Source organism: Diabrotica undecimpunctata, chromosome 9, assembly GCF_040954645.1.
Source record: "Diabrotica undecimpunctata isolate CICGRU chromosome 9, icDiaUnde3, whole genome shotgun sequence".
NCBI classification, from domain to species: domain Eukaryota; kingdom Metazoa; phylum Arthropoda; class Insecta; order Coleoptera; family Chrysomelidae; genus Diabrotica; species Diabrotica undecimpunctata.
In genome coordinates this window covers 69,742,920-69,766,629 of record NC_092811.1, presented here as the reverse complement: position 1 = coordinate 69,766,629, position 23,710 = coordinate 69,742,920, and positions in this window count along the sequence as shown.

Here is a 23,710-nt window from a genome sequence, read left to right as displayed (position 1 = left end):
TATTAAGAGAATCAATAGGAGAGTTTATTTTACCTCAAATTTATGAAGAAACGGTTTAAGGAAGAAACGGAAAGAAAGAAAGTTTAACGGAAGAAAAGCTTAATTTGATTACGGAAATACAACTGGGACCGTTTAGACAAATAATTGATAATGGTTTGGACACTAGCAAGGCAGTATACGAATGCCTGTATACGGTGCTAAACTTTTTATCCCACAAAATAGATTTATTTGAATTTATGAAACATGTAAGTGGGCTAAACGACCACCTCCATGTTAAAGTAATTACATCCATTTTAATCGATAAACTTACACTGGTGTGTCCAAGAGAAGTATCTCAAGCGACCGAATTATTTATTGAGCCACTTAAAAATATATTTTCGCTGGGATTACCAAATGACGCTCTTAGACAAGACCATGAACAACTAACCGAACATATGCTTTCCGAGTTGTGATATCTCTTCTGATCATACAAAATGCGGATAAAATTCTACGTCTAATAGAATTTGTAGGCCAAATCAAGGCTACTGATTATTGGTTGCCTATATTTGAGGCAGTACAGACATTATTTGTAATTCCTGAATAATCAGATATAAGACCTAACAGATCAGAATAGGAAGCTAAAGCTTGTTGGTAATCAACATCAAAATATAAATTAACAGAAGCATCAGAAACACTACGGTTACTGGCTTCCTGAGAAAGAAGTCCAGTAAGGATCTTTCGTTTTACTCTACTGTATTTGGGACAGAGACCTTCCTAATTAGAATTTCATATGATAATTCATCTGTTTTTAGATGCTTAGGGTGCATCTTGAAGAAATAATTTAAAAATAATTGAGAAAGTAATTAAAGTCGCTATCCTCAAAAACTGGTTAAGTAAAAAAACAGACCACTTAAATCAGTGTAAAAGTACCTACCATCATAAAAAAAATATGTAAAAATATTAGAGTATAAAATATATACCAAATATGCTAAAATATCGTCTATATAGAGGTAAATGAGTTTTACCTCACTAAGTGACATTTTAGCTCAAAACCATGTTTATATCAGTAAGTAACATTTAACATCTAAACTTTCGCGTGGTATAACTCACTAGGTGCTACGTCTAATAATAAGGCAGTTATAGAATGGTAAAAAACATTCAGTGCACTTTGTCTACATTTCGTTGGGAGGTAAAAGTCAGGTTGTACTTAATGATTTTTACCTCTACGGCAATACTTTTAACACGGGATTTTGTAGTTTGGCAGCTGCGTACTTAATGAGAGTTTGAGGTTAGGTTTTAGTCTCTGTGGTTGTGTGGAGTTGTTATTAAAATTATTAAAAGTATAATATAGTGTAAATATATGCTGTCTCTTTGTAAGTTTGTGACTACGTTTATTTTAATTTTAATAAATCCCTAAATAATAGCCAAAATGAGAAAAACTTATGCAGACAAACTTTTTGATTCATCAAAACCTTCTACAAGTTCTGAGGTATGTAATATCAAGTGAAATAGTTTAAAATTACTTTAAAAACAATTAAATTTTTATTTCAGAGATTTCCAAATCGTATTACACGAGTGTTTGCCAGTTCCAGAACTACTAAGATGCTCGAAAGTGTATTACATAAAGAAAATGAAGAACCAATGACACTAACAAAAAATGTAAATATCTACTTCCTACTTAGTGTTTAAATGTTTTTTTATAATAAGTTGTGTATGTAGTTACTGAATTGTGTATTTAATTTCCAGAATGTGCAGTCATTTCAACAAGGGATAAAAAATGATTTATTGTTTACTGAAATTAATTCCGGAAGCGTACAAACCAAGGTCAATGAGTTATTTGGTCACATTGAGGCTGAGAAGACTGTTCCAGATCAGGTAAAGAAACACATATTACTTATTATATTTGTTATCCAAGTAATCATCACAATAATTCAGCCCGATGTTGCGTCCACTGCTGAAAATAGGCCTCCATAAAATTACTCCATTGGGTTATCATCATGCAGAGACTAATTAAATTTTGTATTTCAGGTGCTGAAAGAGGATGTTGTAATGGCAAGAGTTAAAAGACAACGAAGTACATTAAAAATCGTTCCGTATTCATCAAGCAGTGACAGTGATTTTTCGTCTGATGACATAGATATGGACCCCTGTTTCAGACCATCAAATTCACCTCTTTCTTCGACACCAGATATCTCCGATTAATCAGACTTCGCTGAAGCTACAGAAATTATTACCAAAAAATGTACATTAACAAGAAGGCGAAAACGAAATGAAAAGAACTGGAAAGTAAACATTACTAAAGAGAAACGTTCCAAATGTGAGCCATATTATAACAAATTTAAACAATGCAATGCAAAGGGTCCCAAATTTGTTGATTGTACAAATTGCAGATATAAATGCTCATTAAATTTTATAAGATTTTATAATAAAAAATGTTACACCAGTTAAACCAAAACTTTTAAAAAATAATGTTAACAACAAAACGGTTTCAAGATTGTACTTCCTTGAAAGTCCCTCAGGACGGCACAGAGTATGTGCCAAGTTTTTTGAGAGAACTCTATGCATTTCTAATGGTCCCATAAACACGGCCTTACAAGGAACCAATTCAACAGGTTGTTTTTTCAGTGAAGATAAAAGAAGTCGCAAAATCCCTGCAAACGTTACTAATGAAGAGTCTATCCAGTTTGTAAAAAAACATATCGAGTCATTACCTGCTGTAGAGTCGCATTATACAAGGGCCACCAGTCAAAGACTTTATTTGGACTCTAAATTATCGATTAAAAAAATGTACAATCTCTATCTCGAAAGTCTAGCTGAAAATCAAAAGCCAGTCAGTCATTGGAAATACAGGCAAATTTTTGGTAATGACTATAATTACTCTTTTTTCGTTCCTAAAAAAGATCAATGTGCAGCATGCAGTAAATATAACATGGCAGATGCAACAAAAAAACAAGATTTAGAAATGAAGAGTACACTGCAAAAAGGGGGAATGTCAGTTTTTTTCATTTTTCGAGTTAAGGTTGGTAACAGTTACTCTGAATATAGCAGATTAATGTCAACTATCGTTCAAGGCTGAAACGGCGACAGTCAGTGATAAAAAAGCATTTAAATATATGCGGTACCAAGCAAAAACGGGGATAGTCAGAACGAACCAAGCAAAAAGGGAGAATGTCATGTTATTGAATGCCATTTGCTGTTAGCGGTTGAAATAGTAAGAAAGGTTAGAATAATATTTTAACCTATTTATGTGTTTATTTTGTTTGTGACCTAATGTTACTTTTAGTGTCGTTTAATAGTACCTAATTATTAAAGAGTGTTTATTATTAAATCATTAAAATATTTTGTGCATATAATAATATAATGGAACCATCCAAGAAAAAAAGGAAAACTGGACGCATGTTGGATGTTATGAAACTACTACGTGTTCAGAGTCATGAAACAGGTGATGACTGTAGTGCAAAAGATTGCAATGTTTTAATAAAATAACAGAAGAGAATAGGCGTTTTATAATAAATCATTTTAATTCTCAAAATTATAATGACCAAAATTCTTATCTGGGTGGTCTTATTTCTGTGCGACCAGTTGCTCAAAGAAGAAGCAGGAAACCAGAAGAGGTGGCTAAATTAAATGATGCATCTTACTCATATAAAGTTAGATATACTGCCGATAACATCGTAAAAGAAACTGTTGTTTGTTATTTAGCATTTATCTCTCTTCACGGTATCACGAAAAAGAGGCTACAAACTATTCAATTCAGTTTGAAAATGTTTGGGATTGCTCCAAAAGACAAACGTGGATTAAACAAAAAACCCAACAAAAAAACCGAAGGAGGTAGTTGATTGTGTGATTAATCATATTAAATCTTTCAAGGGTAGAGAAAGCCATTACAGCAGAAACAAAACCAGTAAATTATACCTACCTGATGAATTGAATATTAAAAAAATGCATGAAATGTACAAAGCTCTTCAAAATCCCATTGTTTCATATGAGTTTTATAGAGGGATATTTAATACAAAATTCAACATTTCCTCCGGGTATCCACGCAGTGATACATGCAGTGAGTGTGACAAATTCTTAGCAGAAATGAAGTCACTCAAACTATCCCTAGAACATCTTCCAGTTGGTACTGAAGTCTCACGGCAAGAAATAGAAGCACATATTGGAAAGTTACATATTGCTAATAGTGTACACAAAGCAAAAGCTGAAACTTTTTATGATAGAAAGAGATCTGCCCGTAAGAAAGCAATGAAAACAGTTGAAATGGAAGCCATTGCTTTAGACTACCAGAAGAATCTAAATCTTCCTAATATTACAACAAATGATGCATACTATAAAAGACAATTAACTTTCATTTCTTTTAATATTCATGTGATGTCAACTAATCAGCCAATTTTTTATTGCTATCCAGAGACAGTTGGAGGAAAAGGCTCAAATGAGGTAGTCTCATTTCTTCATAATTTTATATTTTTGTGTCTTAACGAAAATGTACGCCACTTAGCCATATTATGCGATTCATTTGGCGGACAAAATAAAAACTTTACAATGTTCCGTTTCCTACACTACGTTGTTCACATTGCTAAGAGGCTATCAAGCATTACCGTCACTTTTCCAATGCGTGGGCATTCGTATTTAGAGTGTGATCGAGACATGGCATTGGTATGTCAAAAGACAAAAGCTGAAGTTCCTCAAGATTGGATTACTGAAATTCGTACGTGCAGAACCAAGCCTACTCCATTTCAGGTGATTGAAGTAGATCAACCAATGATTAGGGATTGGTCAACACTACTGGATTGTTATTACAAAAAGAAATGTCCATTTGCATCAAGACCTATTAGAACGTTTAAAATTTCTGAGGATCATCCTCGAATAGTGGAACACAGATCAAGTTACAATGGGCATTGGGAATCTTCTGTGATTCGTGAACCAATCAAAGACCTAACTGAAGTTTACCCAAAAGGCCAATTTGAGTTGCCACAAAAATTATACAACGGTGAGTATATCATTATTATTATTATTATTGTTTTTAAAAAATGTTTCTTTTAGCACTTTTACCAATATCAGATGCTAAATTTAAAGATCTACAACATTTAAAGACATTTTGTGGACCAAAAGCAAAGACATATTTTGAAAATTTACCAGTCGCAGAAGTCACTAATCAAAAAAAGAAAAGAAGAATACTTTAAGTTATATGTTCTAAACGATTATCTAGTTATTTACGAATAAATACTGCAATAACACCGGTTTTAATTTTTTACACTACTTCAAAAAGGTTTGCCAAGAAATAAATAATGTCAAAAATAAATAAAACTTATATGTAACCTTTTAAAAACATTCCAACAATCAAAACAATATATATCAGAAGTTGCCAAAAGTAACAATTTTTAAAATGTGGTGCTCTAAACCTTTAAAACCAGGTTTCTCAAAATTGTACTTTATTGACATTCCCCCTTTTTGCAGTGTACTCTTCAAATAGAATATTCAATGCACATAATAAGGAAGAATGAATGCCATGAAGCAAAAAATACAGACAAAAAGTTATCTCAAAACGACAAGACATTTAAAACAGCAACATTCGACCTTCAAAGTGTATTGCAACTACCTCACTCCCCAGTATCCCCATTTTACTACTCTCGAAAATTATCTGTATACAATTTAACCATTTATGAGGGAGATGGTGAGCACGCATCTTGCTACTGCTGGAATGAAGTTAATGGAAAGCGTGGTAGCAACGAAATTGGATCTATTCTGTTAAAGTATATTACAAACTTACCCTCCACAGTTCTGAAAATATCATTGTTTTCAGACACTTGTGGAGGTCAAAATAGAAACCAGCAAGTGGCTGCTGCACTTTTATATGCAGTGCATACTACGCACTTGGAATGCATAGAACAGAAATTTTTGGAGTCAGGACATAGTCATATGGAGTGCGACTCTATGAATTCGGCGATAGAGCATTCTAAGAAAAACCGAACAACTTTTATCATGAACGATTGGCTGAAAATATTTAGGTTAGCACGGCAGAAAAGATTACAGAAGGAGCCGTATGCAGTACGAGAACTTAAATATACAGATTTCTATGATCTAAATAATTTGGCACGAACAATAATAAAAAATAGAACGAAAGATGAAGACGGCTGCACAGTATCCTGGCTAAAAATTAAATGCTTCAAATTTGTAAAAGAACATGCCGATGTGATTTTTTTTAGATATGACCATTCATCGCCGTATAAAAAATTAATTATTTCTTGTGGTCCAGGAAGAAGGAGTAATCGGGATATTTCAGAAATAAGAAATAATATAGATAGATATAATATAGATATAGATATAATAAGAAATAATAATAATTTACTCCCAATTTCAACTCCGAAGGAACGAGATCTACTCAAACTTTTGATCTAGTCAAAATTGATGAGGAATCAGAAGATTCAACATCAATTCATCCTTAAAATAAGTTTTTTTGTTATATTTTGTTTTGTTGTGTTCAATTTTACAGGAATTTATTATAATTTGTAACAGTAAACGAAATAATAACATTTTTCATCACTTCCTGTCTAGTTACTAAGTACCAATCAGCAATATGATAGTTTGGGGTAAAATTCATTAAGTACATTTAGCTTAATAATTTTAAAATTATTGAGTTCTGATCATTTCTTTTAAAACAGGGTAGTAAAGTAACACCTAACCTCCATAAATAATATCACTTCTATCTATAATAATCATAAATAAAATTATAAAGTGAAAAACGGACAAAATGTTAAATATCTCTGTTGTACTTATTTGTAGTTAGTGAGTTTTACCTCTATATAGACGATATATAAAAATGGTAATACTTTTTAACCCAACATGTGAAAATTAATGTACAATATATATATATATATATATATATATGTATATATATATATATATATATATATATATATATATATATATATATATATATATATATATATATATAACAGGCAAAAAGTAATGAAATATAAAAAGATATGTGTATATATAAAAGATTTACTGCAACATATTGAAATATATACAAAAAGTATTTATTAAAGCTTTTTATCTGCTACCAAACCAAAAATCCAAAGCTTAATTCCTAAAATAAAACAAGTACGGCTGGGCGCCAATGTGTAACGATAAGACTACCAAAGAGAATTAAAGTACTATTACAAAAATAATACCTCAATCAACCATGGGAGTTATCGTCTATGCCTTGCCTAGCTCAGTATATCAAGTGTGAGTTCGTCTTGTTTAAACTAGGGATTGAACCTGAACTCTTAGCTGATAGCAAATAAGACAAATTTTCCATTTTGAAGGAACAAAAATTTTCCATTCTGGGGAAGAATCCGAAAACTTTGAGCTAGAAAAAACAGGTTTTACTTCCTTCTGTCCACAATTGGTTGATACCTCTCAGGGTATAAGGTTCCCTTAAAAATGTAATCCTTTATCATCGACCTAGTGGCTTATTAATTAGAATGTTAGTTACTCAAATTATGTAATTTAAGCGTCATCTGATCTCATTATGTGGCTAGTTCCAAATACTATATAGAACCTTCAACAATTGATCTATTAATTATTATTATTATTATTAAGAGAATCTATAGGAGACTTTTTGGTTACTTCTAAGGACTCAGATGTACACGTAAGAAGAGCAGCAATAGCAACACATTTGTTAGAGTCTATTTTACCTTAAATTTATGAAGAAATGGTTGTAAAGCTTAATTTGATTACGGAAATACAACTGGGACCGTTTAGACAAATAATTGATAATGGTTTGGACACTAGAAAGGCAGAATACGAATGCCTGTACACGGTGATAAACTTTTTATTCCACAAAATAGATTTATTTGAATTTATGAAACATGTAAATGGACTAAACGACCACCACCATGTTAAAGTAATTACATTCATTTTAATCGATAAACTTACACTGGTGTGTCCAAGAGAAGTATCTCAAGCGACCGAATTATTTATTGAGCCACTTAAAAATATATTTTTGCTGGTATTACCAAATGACGCTCTTAGACAAGACTATGAAAAACTAACCGACCATATGCTTTCCGAGTTGTGATATCTCTTCTGAGCATACAAAATTCTGATAAAATTCCACGTCTGATAGACTTTGTAGGCCAAATCAAGGCTACTGATTACTGGTTGCCTATATTTGAGGCAGTACAGACATTATTTGTAATTCCTGAATAATCAGATATAAGACCTAACAGATCAGAATAGGAAGATAAAGTTTGTTGGTAATCAACATCAAAAGATAAATTGACAGAAGCATCAGAAACACTACGGTTACTGGCTTCCTGAGAAAGAAGTCCAGTAAGGATCTTTCGTTTTACTCTACTCTATTTGGGACAGAGACCTTCCTAATTAGAATTTCATTTGATAATTCATCTGTTTTTAGATGCTTAGGGTTCATCTTGAAGAAATAATTTAAAAATAATTGAGAAAGTAATTAAAGTCGCCAACCTTAAAAACTGGTTAAGTAAAAAAAACAGACCACTTAAAATCAGTATAAAAGTACCACCATCATAAAAAAACATGTAAAAATATTCGGTTAAATATATATATATATATATATATATATATATATATATATATATATATATATATATATATATATCGTCGGTAATACGGCAATGCGTCCTGTCAAAAATTTCGGTTTTTTGGTTTATCTGACCAACAGTGTTATTATGACCTTGGCTATGCACCTGCAATACGTCCCATATAAACTAGATTTTAAAACTATTGCAAAACGTTATGAGTCGGCCGGCGCGTCGAGACTGACTGCAATACGTTGTATGTGACAACGTATTTTGCTTGAGTGTGCATTACCGCTGATAAATATTGAAAACTATTGGTAAGTATAACTGAAAATACAATTTATTATTATTTATGATAATATTACACCCTAATCACATTTAAATCTGTATATTATTTTACTAGGTACTGATTTAGTAAAAAACATTTCGTTACAATAGAAATTAACCTCACTTTTACTAAGTACGACTATTGAATTCATAATTATTTTGTATTATGCTTATTAATAGTAGCTACTACATAAAACAGAAGTATAATTTTTGTGTTTTGCTTGCTGTAAATACTAAAATTTAATATAAATAACTTTAAATGTGAAACTGCAAAACGTTTTATGTGTACGTTGACTAAACTTGTTTTGACATGGAACATATTGCATTTGAATTTTAATTTTTTAATATTATTATTTCAGAGCAACCTGCGTATATGTCAAGTATGAATCGAGCTAGGAAATTGGTTAGCTTAGCTCTAGATCAACATGAGCAGACAATCCTAGATGAGAGCACCGGAGAACTGAAAACAAAATTCCAATGTAAAGATTCGTCTGGCGAAAGTCTATGTAGTGATCCAGAACCTACAGGGTTCAGCGATTCTGGCTCAGAATATGCTCCTGATGATACTAGCCTGCATTCTGCTATATCGGATGACCGTTCTACTAAAGAAGTGTTGGATCCTGTTACTGGTGATTTATTTTTAGTTGCGACTAGCGATGGCCGTCAGAAGAAACGTCCAAAGAAAGGGCAAGGTGATCCAAGTAAGTGGAAACGTGCAAAAAATGCTTTATCTAGGCTTAAGGGTGAATCGTACCTGGGCTTTCAGAAAAACTCTGACGGAAAATATAAACAAACCAGCACAAAACCTGGAAAAACGTTGAAATTACGTTGTAGTGGGCATACAGGAGTACAAAACATTAGAGATCCTCGGCAAAAACTCCAGTGTTCCGAAATTACAGAGGAACAGCGAAATTCAGTTTTTAAACATTTTTGGGAGATTAAATCTTGGGATGATTGTAGAAAAACTTACGTACGCAGTCTTGTGTTAATAGGGTCGCCACAATACTCGAGAAAGTCTAAAGATGCTGCATGCAGGAAAAACATTTCATTTAAATATTTCTTATCTGTGAAGGAGAGTACACCAAGATTACATGTTTGTAAACAAATGTTTATGTCTACATTAGGTATTGGATAACGGCAATTGAGAGACTGGGTTCTGCAAAATACGGTAGTCAGCCATATCACTAAAGAAGTAAGTAGAACTAATGAAGAAAAAGAAAAATGTGTAACAGAATTTCTCAATAGCTTGCCAAAAGTTGAATCACATTACTGCAGAGTTTCGTCCCAAAAACTATATTTGGAACCAGTGTGGGAAAGTCAAATGCATCTGTTTAACGAATATTTGAGTCAGAATAACATCATACCATGCTCCCGTCGATTTTTTATGAAAATTGTCCATAAACTAAATGTGGCAATATTTTCTCCACGAAAAGATCAGTGTGACCAGTGCAGTGCATTTAAACATGGCAACCTTTCACAGGCAGTTTATGATATTCATACTAATAAAAAAGATAGAGACCGAACAGAGAAAGGTGATGATAAAACCAAATCTGGCGATACTACCTTAGTCTTTGCAGTAGATGTTCAAGCTGTTTTATTATCACCAAGGTTACAAGCTTCATCTACCTATTACAAAACAAAATTAAAGGTTCATAATTATACTATGTATAATTTAAAAACGAAGAAAGCCACATGCTATATTTGGCACGAGAGTAACGGCGGTTTAGACAGTAATGTTTTTGCATCCATTTTGGTTCAACACCTTGAAGCTGAAATAAATCAATGTAATCCGTCAAAAATAGTGATATGGAGCGATGGATGTGGGTACCAGAATCGATCTGTTACCATATCAAATGCTCTGTTACAACTAGCAATTCACAAGCAGGTTACAATACAACAAAAGTATCTGAAGGTCGGTCATACGCAAATGGAGGTTGACTCGATTAATAGCAGCATAGAAAAAAATTACCCAGGCGTCGAGATATTTTTGTACCGGCAGACTATGTTAATATTATAAAATCCGCTAGACAGATCCCAGAACCCTACAACGTTGTTTATCTTAATTATGCAGACTTCAAAAATGTTGTTGTGGAAAGATACACCAGTATTAGACCTGGAAATAAAAAAGGTGATCTATGTGTTAGTAATCTCGTGGGACTTCACTATGACTCCGTGGAACGGGAAATAAAATATAAAACTGATTTTAGCATGGAATGGGCAGATTTACCTAGAAGACCTAAACAATTAAACATCTTATCAAATAAAACACCCTTATATCAAGCACCATTACCAATAGAAACTACAAAATTTGTTCATTTACAAGAAATGAAACCATTAATACCAGGTGATCATCACCAATTTTATGATACCTTACCACATGGATGCTTAAATACAACTACCTGTTTGCATATTAAATCTTTTCGTTAAAACTTTTTTTATAAAACTTTTTACTTACCACTGTTTTTGTAAAGTGAAATAAAATTTGAAATTTGTTTTAGTTTATGTTAATATTACCCACAGCTAAACTTTTTATTTGCACATGTTTTGTAATAAGGAAAAATTAATTCTATTTATTTTCCTTTCTCTTTTATTCTTTGGGTTTATTTTAACTTAGACTACCTCATTTGCAATAGGTTCTATGTCAGATGCCTTACCTATATGTGTAATATCTATTTACTGCAATACGTTCTATGTCCTAACTCTTTCCACAATAATGTCTTAAAGATAGGTTTTATTATTTTCAATATATCCCAAAAAGCAAGATAATTATACCATACAATTATATAACAGTTTTGAAGAGTTTTCCAAATATCACGTTTTTAGCCCCTCCTAAAAATTCTTAATTTTTGACATAGGACGTATTGCCGTATCACCGACGATATATATATATATATATATATATATATATATATATATATATATATATATGTATATATATATTGTGATGATGTATTATTTGTGAATATATTGTGTTTTTTAATAATATATATATATATATATATATATATATATATATATATATATATATATATATATATATATATATGAACTAGAGAATTTTATAAAAATATATTTATGTGAGGGCATTTTTAAGAAATTAGCAAATAATAATTGTAAAAAGGTGTATTTTAGTAATTATAATGTGGTAGATATATTTAAGTGAGCCATGTGACTAGGCAACCAACTATACATTTGAATGACAGACAGATATACATACTCTTTAAAGTGACAGATAGAAATTCATAATTAGGAATATAAAGTGGGGTTATAATAATAATGTTAGTTTAAAATGTTTAATTTATATATAGTTACTGATTTAAGTGTTTATTCTGATCTGAAAAGCCTAAATGTCAACAAAATTATCAATAGAAAATTAAAGAATTCTCCAGAATGCAGAATTTGACCTTTGTTTACGGTCGAACATTCTGGAATAATGGTTATGTCTGTGGATCGAACATATACTGTTTCCAGAAAATTCAGACATGTGTTTAATGGAACAAATCGAACATGATTTCTTACCAGATGATTCTGGAACATCCAAAAAGATATAAATACCCGGTGATTTGGATTCAAGAAGTCAGTCAGAAAGTTTAGTAAGAAAGTCCATTCAGTCCATTCAGTTAGTCAATCAGTTATGAGTTACAGTTACTATGATGGCCAGTTTTAGTATGAAAATTAGTTAGAGGCAGTCAATCAGTTACAATTGTTCAATATAGCGAGTTAAATCAAGATTAAGAAACAGTATAAAGAAAATATTATTGAAGATTAAAAATTATGTGATGTATAAATGATGATAATGGAAGAAGTATTAATTGAATATTAAAATTAAATAATATTTTTGGTGATTGGATATTGATATATTGAAAAGAAGAATAAAAATAAATGCTGTTTGCTGGTTTGCTTGGTGGTTTATAAATGCTGTGAAGAAAAATATCTTAAATTGGTGGAAGCTGATAATTGGAAAAAGTAATTTCACAAAAACAAGGATAACCGAAGCTGAGAAGAAGACATTTGAGTGGTGATTATAATCTATATAGTGGAAAACAGTTCATTTAGGCATTCAGTGACAGAAAGGTACAAAATTTTGTTAATATAATTTAGTTAGTGTCATAACAATTTCAATTTTGAAGATAGTTTGTTTAAATTTTACATTGTCTATAGAATTTAATTAGTTTCATAAGAATTTTAATTTAAAGATAGTTTATTTTAAATTTATATTGGCTAGGTTAGATATATATGTGTGTTTCATAATAGATATAATAAAGATAATTTAAAAAAGTACTTACAAACTAATTCTTTGAGAACCGCGATAAAAACCCTATATTATTAAAAAATACTCATTGCTCATCATTCACAAACAATACATCATAACAATATATATATATATATATATATATATATATATATATATATATATATATTGTCATACTTTTTATTTCCCAACCAAAGAAAAATAAATAAAAATATTCATCGGAATAAAATTTTAAGATATTGTCGCCCAGCCTGCTGAATTGTGATTGGTCAAATGGCAACAGTAATTGCAGCCAATCATAATTCAGAAGTCTGTTGCTCATTTTCTGAATTATCGTTGGTCGAACGGCATCTGAGCTGCAGCCAATGATAATTCTGAAAATTGGGCATTGGTCGTCGTGCCGGTCCAATCGTAAAAAGGTCCAAAACGACCGTTACGATTGACCTACTTTTTTCTGCATAAAAGAAGTGCACGACGGCCAGGAAATCAGACCGGGTCAGGATATGTCCGCTGGTCCAGCCTTCTAGGCAAGTAAGATCCTCTGGTAGATTCAGTTCCTAGAGTTTCTTGTTTTCTTTCAGATCATCTCTAAAACCCGGAACCTAACGTTCCCATCTTTAACCACGGTTTGTCTGCAAACCACGGCGGCCATTTTTGAGGGATTTATTTGTGCTTTTTGACTTAGTCAAATTTGCTGATAAATTCCCTTAAAAGCGTCGCCATTTTTCGCCGAATTAATCTGTGTTTTTAGACTTAGTCTAAAATCTGATTATTTCGACAAGCTTACAGGTCATGTAAGAAATTTCTCTTACAGATTTGCTAAGTCCCTACTTTACGGGACTTTGCCACCGGACGGTGCATATATCCTTTTTTTTGCAAAGATTGAGATTAAATAAAGACTTCCTGTGTTGTTTTATTTTTCTCTTTCAGGTACATATATATCGCTATATTGATACTTGCAAAATAAACGTATATAAACTGTGTTTTACTTCCTTTTCCTTTTTTCAGGTACACTGCAAAACTTTGGTATTTGAATTTTGACTTTGAGGTATATACTTTGATACTTATATATTTAAACTTTGAATATAACACTCTGATATCTATATATATAACTTGTATGCTATTTCTGTTCTCTTTTTTTCTCTTTCAGGTACACTATTAAAAATAACTTGTACTTTTTCTATCTTTGAATTTATGATATTTATTTTTCTGCTACACTGTTAAAAAATTTCAATTATTATTTTATGACCTTAATATTTGTTGTTTATTTTATTTACAGCTATTTTGAATTTGATATACATTATTTATGCCTATTCGTCACCATTTAATTATTTTCTACAGGTCCAATTTACTTAGAAAATTTGTTTGAAAAATAATTTGAATTTTTGCTTTTAATTATTTTTACAGTGTACTTCTTCCCCATTTTATTGTTGATTATCCCGATTGGCATAACAACCGACATTCCTGTCCTTATCCCGAGTCTCTAGCTCAACTCCTTCCCACTCCAAGTACTTTTGACAAGTGACATTCTCCATACTTACTAATTTAAATTTTGTTTATATTTGGTTTACTGTTAATAACTAACGTGTATTACCTTCCAGATTCTTAGTTTAAGACTAATTAGTATAATTATTCTCCCGATTTCCGGATCAGGAAATAATTATACGTCTCTTTCAGATTCTTAGCATAAGTTATATTATATCATTTCTACCTATTATAATTATTGTGCATTTTGATTAATAAACTTTGATTACTGTGTTATTCTTGGAAAAAGGCATTTAATCCCTAGCTAGGTAATAATGGCCTCCGACAGAGAGCCTTACTCTCTGAGGTCACTCCAAGCGACGGATAGAGCGGTTAACCTGCCTTCTCCCTCTTTAGAAGAAGATGGGAGTTATATCAGTTACCGACATGGCGCCCAACTCACTGATCGAACATCACCACACCCTGAGACAACAGAGTACTCACCGCCTGCGACGTCAGGCCCTTTCACACCTTCCACAACGGAGACGACAGCTCAAATTCCACCACAGCCTGCGACGTCAGGCAATGCAGACATGGGACAGATGCTAGCAGCCCTCACACAAGCCGTGACGGCACTAGCCCTAGCTCAAGGACAAACAGTGAAGATAGAATATCCACCAGCACCACCTGCACCTACACCACGATGGAGGCCAGCCCTAAAGAAATTCAGCGGAGCAGAACACGAGAGCCCCGAGGAATTCGCCGCCTCAGCTACAGATCACCTCCTAGACATGGCAATCGAGACGAGACACTGGACGGCATACCTCCTGGAGTATGGACTCGAAGGGGAGGCGGCTGCGTGGGCAAAGACACATACAGACCCCAAGATGGATCACACATCGTTCTTCAGAAGATTAGTGGACCACTTCAGCCACTCATCCAAATTTGCAAAGATGTTAGCCAAATTATACGGTCATAAACAGAGGCAAGAAGCAGCAGCAGAGTTCATCAACCAGAAGATGGCCCTGTTTAACCGCGTTGCACCTGCCACCCCAGACGAGGAGCGCTGTGAGATAATCATAGAACAGTTGCGCCCTGAAATTAGAAAATACCTGAGGGGCAATCCACCACGTACTGAAGACGACCTACGGCGGACAGTGGACGAACTGGAAAGAGATACAAGAGTCTCTACTCCCTCACCTGCCAATCAAAAGCAAGAGAGACCAATTCCTAAGCCGGACCGTCCTCCACAACCACAGCAGGACCGTCCACCACAATATCCACCACGTCACGACCGCCCTAGACAGTCAGAGACCCTCAACGACTGGCGCAACAGGGGAAATAACCGCAACCACGGCAGCAACAATGGCAACAACAACAACAACAACCGCAACAACAACAATGGCCGCAACCAAAACGGCCAATCCAGCCAGCAACAAGGAGGTCGTCCTATACCTCCACCACGAAGCCAACCACCACGTCCAGGCCAGGGAAACGCCGACGGGGGCACCGTCGAACACTAAGTCCCAAGACCAAGGTGCCCCAGCTGAACATCCTCCAGGTAGCCGCTGCTTCCTCACCACCACCCGAGATTTCCGTAGAAATCAACTCAGTCAGGTTGATGGCCCTGATAGACTCCGGTGCAAGCCACAACTTCATCCGAGCGGGCCTTATCGAGACGGCAATGGTGCAGAACACTTCTACCAGAGTCCAGCTGCCCAAAAGAAGCCAATCACTGCAAACTCTAGGCTTCGTAGACGTGGACGTCCACTTCTCTGACCAATTCTCAAGCAGAGTCCAATGTCAACTCGTAGATGATCTCCACCACGACCTGATTCTAGGCATGTCATGGCTGACGTCCGAGGGTGCCTTGCTAGACCTCACCAGGAGGTGCATCCACGTAGGGACCGACAGCCGCCACATCTTGTTCTGGGAGTCGTCTACAAAGCCAACATCCACCAACAACGTCCACCTCCTACGAGAAGACCACGCCCCAGGTTTTGCAGTGACTGAAATACAACAGCTTCTCGAAACGTACCAAGACGTTTTCGATGACAGAGTCCGTCAACCAACCACCAAGGCCACGCAGATGACCATCAAACTGACTGACTCAACTCCCATCAACACCAGGCCGTATAAATACTCCACGGCCAAGAAAAAGATAATGTACTCCGAGGTCCAGGACATGCTCTCGGCGGGCGTGATACGTCCAAGCAGAAGTCCGTACAACAGCCCAGTTGTAATCGTCACAAAGAAGGATGGAACTCCTAGATTTTGCGTTGACTATCGCAAAATCAACGCAATCACCGTGGACGAAGTTTCAAACCTACCACCCATACACGATAGTATCAAGGAACTTGGCTCAGCTAACATCTTCACCACCCTCGACCTGAAGAGCGGATTTTGGCAAATTCCGCTGGCCGAGGACTCCAAGCAGATAACAGCTTTCAGCCTTCCTGATGGGTCCCAGTTTGAATTCACGGTGATGCCATTTGGGTTGAAAAACGGACCTGCAGCATTCCAGAAGCTGGTGACCACCGTCTTCGCCGGCTTCGTGGACGAATTTGTAAAGGTGTACATGGACGATATAAGCATCTACTCGTCCACCTGGGAGGAACACCAAAAACACCTCCACCTGGTCCTGGAACGCCTACGCACTCACGGCCTGTGGGTGTCATTGAAGAAATGCCAGTTCGCCACCAAGGAACTGGACTACCTGGGCCATACCATTACTTCCACCAATACACAACCGATGGAAAGACACAGAGACAAGATCCAAGGGTTCACGACTCCAAAGACTCTCCGCCAACTGAGATCTTTTATTGGCACTGCCAGCTGGCTACGAGACTTCGTTCCAAACTTTGCGGAGATGGTGACCCTGCTGACTGACCTAACAGCGGGAAAACACCGTTTCCAATGGAACAAAGTAGCTGACAGGGCATTTAATAACATCAAAAATGCCATAGCCAATAAATTGGAATTGCAACGGCCAGATGCCAGCCTGCCCTTCAGCCTACAGACGGACGCGTCTGAGATAGGCATGGGCGCCGTCCTATTCCAAGGTGAACCTAACAACAGAAGGATCATCGCATATGGTTCCACTAAGCTGAAGCCAGCTGAGAAGAGGTACCATATAAACGAGAAAGACTATCTTGCTGTCATATGGGCCCTGAAGCGTTTCAAACATTTCCTGCAGGACCAGGCCTTCACATTGTACACTGACAGCAGAGCTCTACTGTGGCTAGATCGCTACAAGTCCGATAAAGCCAAGTTATCACGACGGGCTCTGCTGCTACAAGAGTTCAACTTCAAGGTGATCCACGTAGCCGGTAGAGACAACCAGCTGCCAGACCACCTATCACGCCATCCGACCACCGAGGAGGAGACGATCCACGACCCTGACGCTGAAGTCGACCGCCTAGCCTGGCCACAGCAACCGATGATGGAAGACAACACCTTCCCGTTGCTGTGCCTCCTAGAAGCCCAGGAAGATGGTGCCAACCACCCCATCCTGGACGACCTTAATGACATGCCGCTGCAAACACGAATCCAGAGGGCACACCTGACCCACCATGGAGTGCAGCGCTTCATTAACCGCTGGCGTCGCATCCAAACCAGAGGGCCTCGTGACGACGTCGAGACAAGCCTCCTCGATGAGTTCCTGGTAGAAGACGACACTGCCTACTACCTCCAGGATGGTTCAAAACGACTCCTTGTCCCTGGTTGCTTCCGAACTGAGGTTCTGCAAGTTTACCACGACAGTGAGGAAGCTAACCATCCGGGACAAGAAGAGACGTCCAGGGCCATCCGTGAACTTTACTTCTGGCCCACCATGTCCAAGGACATCATCAATCACATCCGATCTTGCCTGAAGTGTGCCACAACGAAAGCATCGAAGAGACAACCAAGAGCTCCGATAGTTCCGAGGGCCCCCGTCAACCCATGGGAGAGGATCTCATTCGATGTTCTAGGTCCCTATCCTCCTGCTCGAGGAACAAGGAACCGTTATATCCTCCTGGCCACGGACTGCCTCAGCAATTGGGTTGAGTACCGATGCACCACCTCAGCAAAATCGAGAGACATCACGTCCTTCCTCCAGGACGAAATCTGCAATCGATGGGGACGACCGAACACCATCATCACGGATAATGGCTCCCAGTTTAGAACACCAACCTGGGAGAGATTCCTACGTCGTCACAATATAGAACACGAAAAGGCACCCATATACCACCAGAGGGCCAATCCCGTCGAGCGCAGAGTCCAGGAACTAAAGAAAGGACTACGGGCAAGACTGTCATCACCTGAGGACCCCCGATGGGACTCCTACGTCGGAGACGTCGTCTTCACTCTTCGAACCAGAGCCAACGACGCCACCGGACAGACTCCTGCGGAGCTCCTACTCGGATATAGGCCAAGACGAGCCCAGGAAACCAACTTCCAAGTCAACCAGAGGGAGAACAGGGAACAACGAGTTCAGCGAGCGGTCCAAAAAGCCACCGTCTACGCCAGGAACCTGTTCCCGGATAATCCTGATGCTCGTCCTCCACCTCAGTACATTCCTGGACAACAGGTGTTGGTGAGGAACCACCAAAGAGGAAACTTCGGGGAGACCTGGACAGGACCCCATTCAATCATCAGGGCAGCCGGCAACCATACCTACGAAGTCCATCGAGACAACGACGTAGACCGGCTGATCCATGTTGACGACATCCGTCCCGCACCGCCTCCACGTGTCGACGCCATCGCCGGAGAAGACGCCGAGTGAAGTGGTGCAAAGACAATTCTTTTTTTTCAGAGACATTTTTTTCATTTTTTGCAATTAACTTATACAATTGTTTGCTTTAAATTTTTGCTACTTATTATTGTAAAAATCTTGTTTTTTCAATAAAGTAAAATCACCAGAAGGATCTTCGAAGCGGGGGGGATGTCGCCCAGCCTGCTGAATTGTGATTGGTCAAATGGCAACAGTAATTGCAGCCAATCATAATTCAGAAGTCTGTTGCTCATTTTCTGAATTATCGTTGGTCGAACGGCATCTGAGCTGCAGCCAATGATAATTCTGAAAATTGGGCATTGGTCGTCGTGCCGGTCCAATCGTAAAAAGGTCCAAAACGACCGTTACGATTGACCTACTTTTTTCTGCATAAAAGAAGTGCACGACGGCCAGGAAATCAGACCGGGTCAGGATATGTCCGCTGGTCCAGCCTTCTAGGCAAGTAAGATCCTCTGGTAGATTCAGTTCCTAGAGTTTCTTGTTTTCTTTCAGATCATCTCTAAAACCCGGAACCTAACGTTCCCATCTTTAACCACGGTTTGTCTGCAAACCACGGCGGCCATTTTTGAGGGATTTATTTGTGCTTTTTGACTTAGTCTATATATCGCTATATTGATACTTGCAAAATAAACGCATATAAACTGTGTTTTACTTCCTTTTCCTTTTTTCAGGTACACTGCAAAACTTTGGTATTTGAATTTTGACTTTGAGGTATATACTTTGATACTTATATATTTAAACTTTGAATATAACACTCTGATATCTATATATATAACTTGTATGCTATTTCTGTTCTCTTTTTTTCTCTTTCAGGTACACTATTAAAAATAACTTGTACTTTTTCTATCTTTGAATTTATGATATTTATTTTTCTGCTACACTGTTAAAAATTTCAATTATTATTTTATGACCTTAATATTTGTTGTTTATTTTATTTACAGCTATTTTGAATTTGATATACATTATTTATGCCTATTCGTCACCATTTAATTATTTTCTACAGGTCCAATTGACTTAGAAAATTTGTTTGAAAAATAATTTGAATTTTTGCTTTTAATTATTTTTACAGTGTACTTCTTCCCCATTTTATTGTTGATTATCCCGATTGGCATAACAACCGACATTCCTGTCCTTATCCCGAGTCTCTAGCTCAACTCCTTCCCACTCCAAGTACTTTTGACAAGTGACATTCTCCATACTTACTAATTTAAATTTTGTTTATATTTGGTTTACTGTTAATAACTAACGTGTATTACCTTCCAGATTCTTAGTTTAAGACTAATTAGTATAATTATTCTCCCGATTTCCGGATCAGGAAATAATTATACGTCTCTTTCAGATTCTTAGCATAAGTTATATTATATCATTTCTACCTATTATAATTATTGTGCATTTTGATTAATAAACTTTGATTACTGTGTTATTCTTGGAAAAAGGCATTTAATCCCTAGCTAGGTAATAATGGCCTCCGACAGAGAGCCTTACTCTCTGAGGTCACTCCAAGCGACGAATAGAGCGGTTAACCTGCCTTCTCCCTCTTTAGAAGAAGATGGGAGTTATATCAGTTACCGACAATATCATCATAAACAAAAATGTATATATTAATTTAAGATAAGATTTATTGTAGATAAGAATAGAAATTTGTTTGGCAAACGACCTTTTTCCGTTTTAAACAAAATTATCAAAAAACCTTTGTTTAGAATTAGAAGACATTTTACCTGTAAGTTAATCTTTTCATTGTTTGTATAGTCGAGTATTAAATGACCATATTCTAATCTTTTGAAATATGTATAAATGATGTATTGAAAAAACCAATTTTAAAGTAAGCTATTTAGTTTTTTCTCTGAAACCGAAATTAGGCTTTTCCAAAATCATGGTAAACACAATTTGAGCTTTTGATTGGACGGTCGTTTTTAAATGGGAATTTGTGAGTCGATCATGGGACAGGAGAAGTTAGTCATATTTTGGTCATCGAAAGGAAACAGTCGTTTGTCTCAAGATAGGGTGTGGTTCGTTAGTTTGGATACCGGCGTAACGAAAAGAAGTGAATAGTTTGAAAGAGGAGATAACAAGTAGATTAGAAGAGGTCCTTGTATCTACCGTGGGCATTTTATAAGGTATATGTGAAAGTATTCTTACGGCATCAAGTTGACAAAAGGAGGTCCTGGTGTCATAAATAAGTACACTCGCGTTCATAAAATCCGGGTCACCTTGAAAATCACCGATATTTCATTTTTAACGAGCTTTATCGTAAATAATAATAACACAAATACAAACTAGTGCATGTTTCTGAGAATTGTTGTAGTCTTAGCGGTTTCCTTTGCAACAAAGAATTTCAATAGTGCCGATTTCGCGGGAAAGCGCATACTTCCCAAAATGAACGGTACCTGTAACTGCCGCTTGTTTTAAATGTCTCATTTGTGCTTCGACTTTCTGTTCAAACGCAACGAATAAACGCTTATTATTGCCACCATTAGTGTTTATTAGTGCCATTATTAGTGTTTATTATTGTTTATTTTTTGCCAAAAATACCCTTGACTGTGTAACGATGCTTTGATCGTTTAACAGTTCGAACCGTGGGAGTGTCAATATTTGCGCATCCACTTCTACAACGTGAAGGCGTAGTGGGATTCAAACGGCTATTTAAGGCGTGTGAATAGCGGAATTAGACAGTCTTGTAGCTAGCGCTCTAGGCTCCCTGACTCGCCGGTGTAGTGAACCAGCGAGCCATTCTGGACAGAGATAGTTCCGTATTGAGGATCATACTCTGTCCCTAACCAAGCGGAACCCATCGGTATTGCGTATTGAGCATTACCGTGGATCTGCACAGAACCAACCGGGACAGAGATTTCCGTATTGAGGATCATACTCTGTCCTTAGCCAAGCGGAACCCGTCGGCATTGTGTATTGAACATTGCCGCGGGTCTGTACAGCTAAATATTTTGTTTGCGAGCATATTCGGAGCTTTCGCTGAATTGAAGCGAAAGCGAGTATATTAGTAGTACTAATTAATTTCTTTTCTTTTATAGACGTTTGCCGGGGAATTCATTCATCGCGGGACCCAGACGGAAACGTAGAATTCATTTTATTTTTGTTTTATAAGTATACAACGTAGAATTCCTTTTTTTTAGTTTTTATTTATTGTATATATATACTTAATAGATTTATTTTTATTTCAAACCTGTGTTTTACTGAGTCTGTTGCCCCGAAAGAGCTACCCATCACAACTGTTGTTGAAACGGCACAAATTGTTGCTCTTGTGAAAGACGGTCACACTCAACGGCAAGTTGCAAGAACTGTTGGCGTAAGCCTTTCTACGGTTCAACGAGTGCTTCAACGCTTTCAGGAGAAGGGTTTGCTAACCAGACGACCTGGCTCTGGACGAAGAAGAATGACGACGGTACGAGATGACCGTTTTCTTGTGTTTCAGGCTTTACGAAACCGGACCTCAACTGCGATTATGCATCGAAATCGTCTACAGGAAGTACGAAATGGCAATGTTAGCGTTGCAACAGTCAGGAGAAGACTTCGTTCTTTTGGACTATCTTCTTGGGTAATGGCTACAGGACCGCCACTTCGCCTGGCGCATCGAGTTGCACGACTAGCTTTTGCTCGACAATACGCGCATTGGGGAATTAACGATTGGAGCAAAGAGTTATTCTCAGATGAATTCCGTTTCTGCCTAACTGGATCCGATGGACGTGTAAGAGTTTGGAGGACAACCGGTGAATGATTTTCACAAGCTTGCATTGTTTCAAGAATGCCATTTGGTGGAGGCTCGGTCATGGCTTGGGGAGGTGTATCTTTCGACTTCCGCACAGAATTACCCTTCATCGAAAATGGGTCCTTAACTGCACAAAGGAACATTACGGAGATTCTGGAAGAACATGTTATGCATACCATGGCAAGGCTTGGAGAAAACGTCGTTTTTATGCAGAACAACGCGCGAAAGCACGTTGCCACGATCAGTATGCAATACTTGGACGAGGTTGTAATTACGAGGTTATCCTATCCAGCTAGGTCTCCGGACCTGAATCCCTTCGAACATATCTGGGACGATTTGAAAAAACGTATTCAACCCCTAACATCTCCTCCTAACAATGGACAGGAGCTTAAGGATCTGTTAGTGAGAGAGTGGAATACCATACCACAACATGTAATCCGGAGAAAAATTGAGAGTATGCCCCGTCGTCTGTAAGAGGTCATTAGAGCAAGTGGAGGCAATACACGATATTAGTCATTGAAATTTCACTGACATTTTACCACGTTCTGTATTTTCCATTTTTCTCGTATGCCTGTTTTATCAACAATTTGGTTTGTTTTCAGCCTTTTCAATAAAAACAATAAAAAACCGTTTTTTTTTCTTTCAAA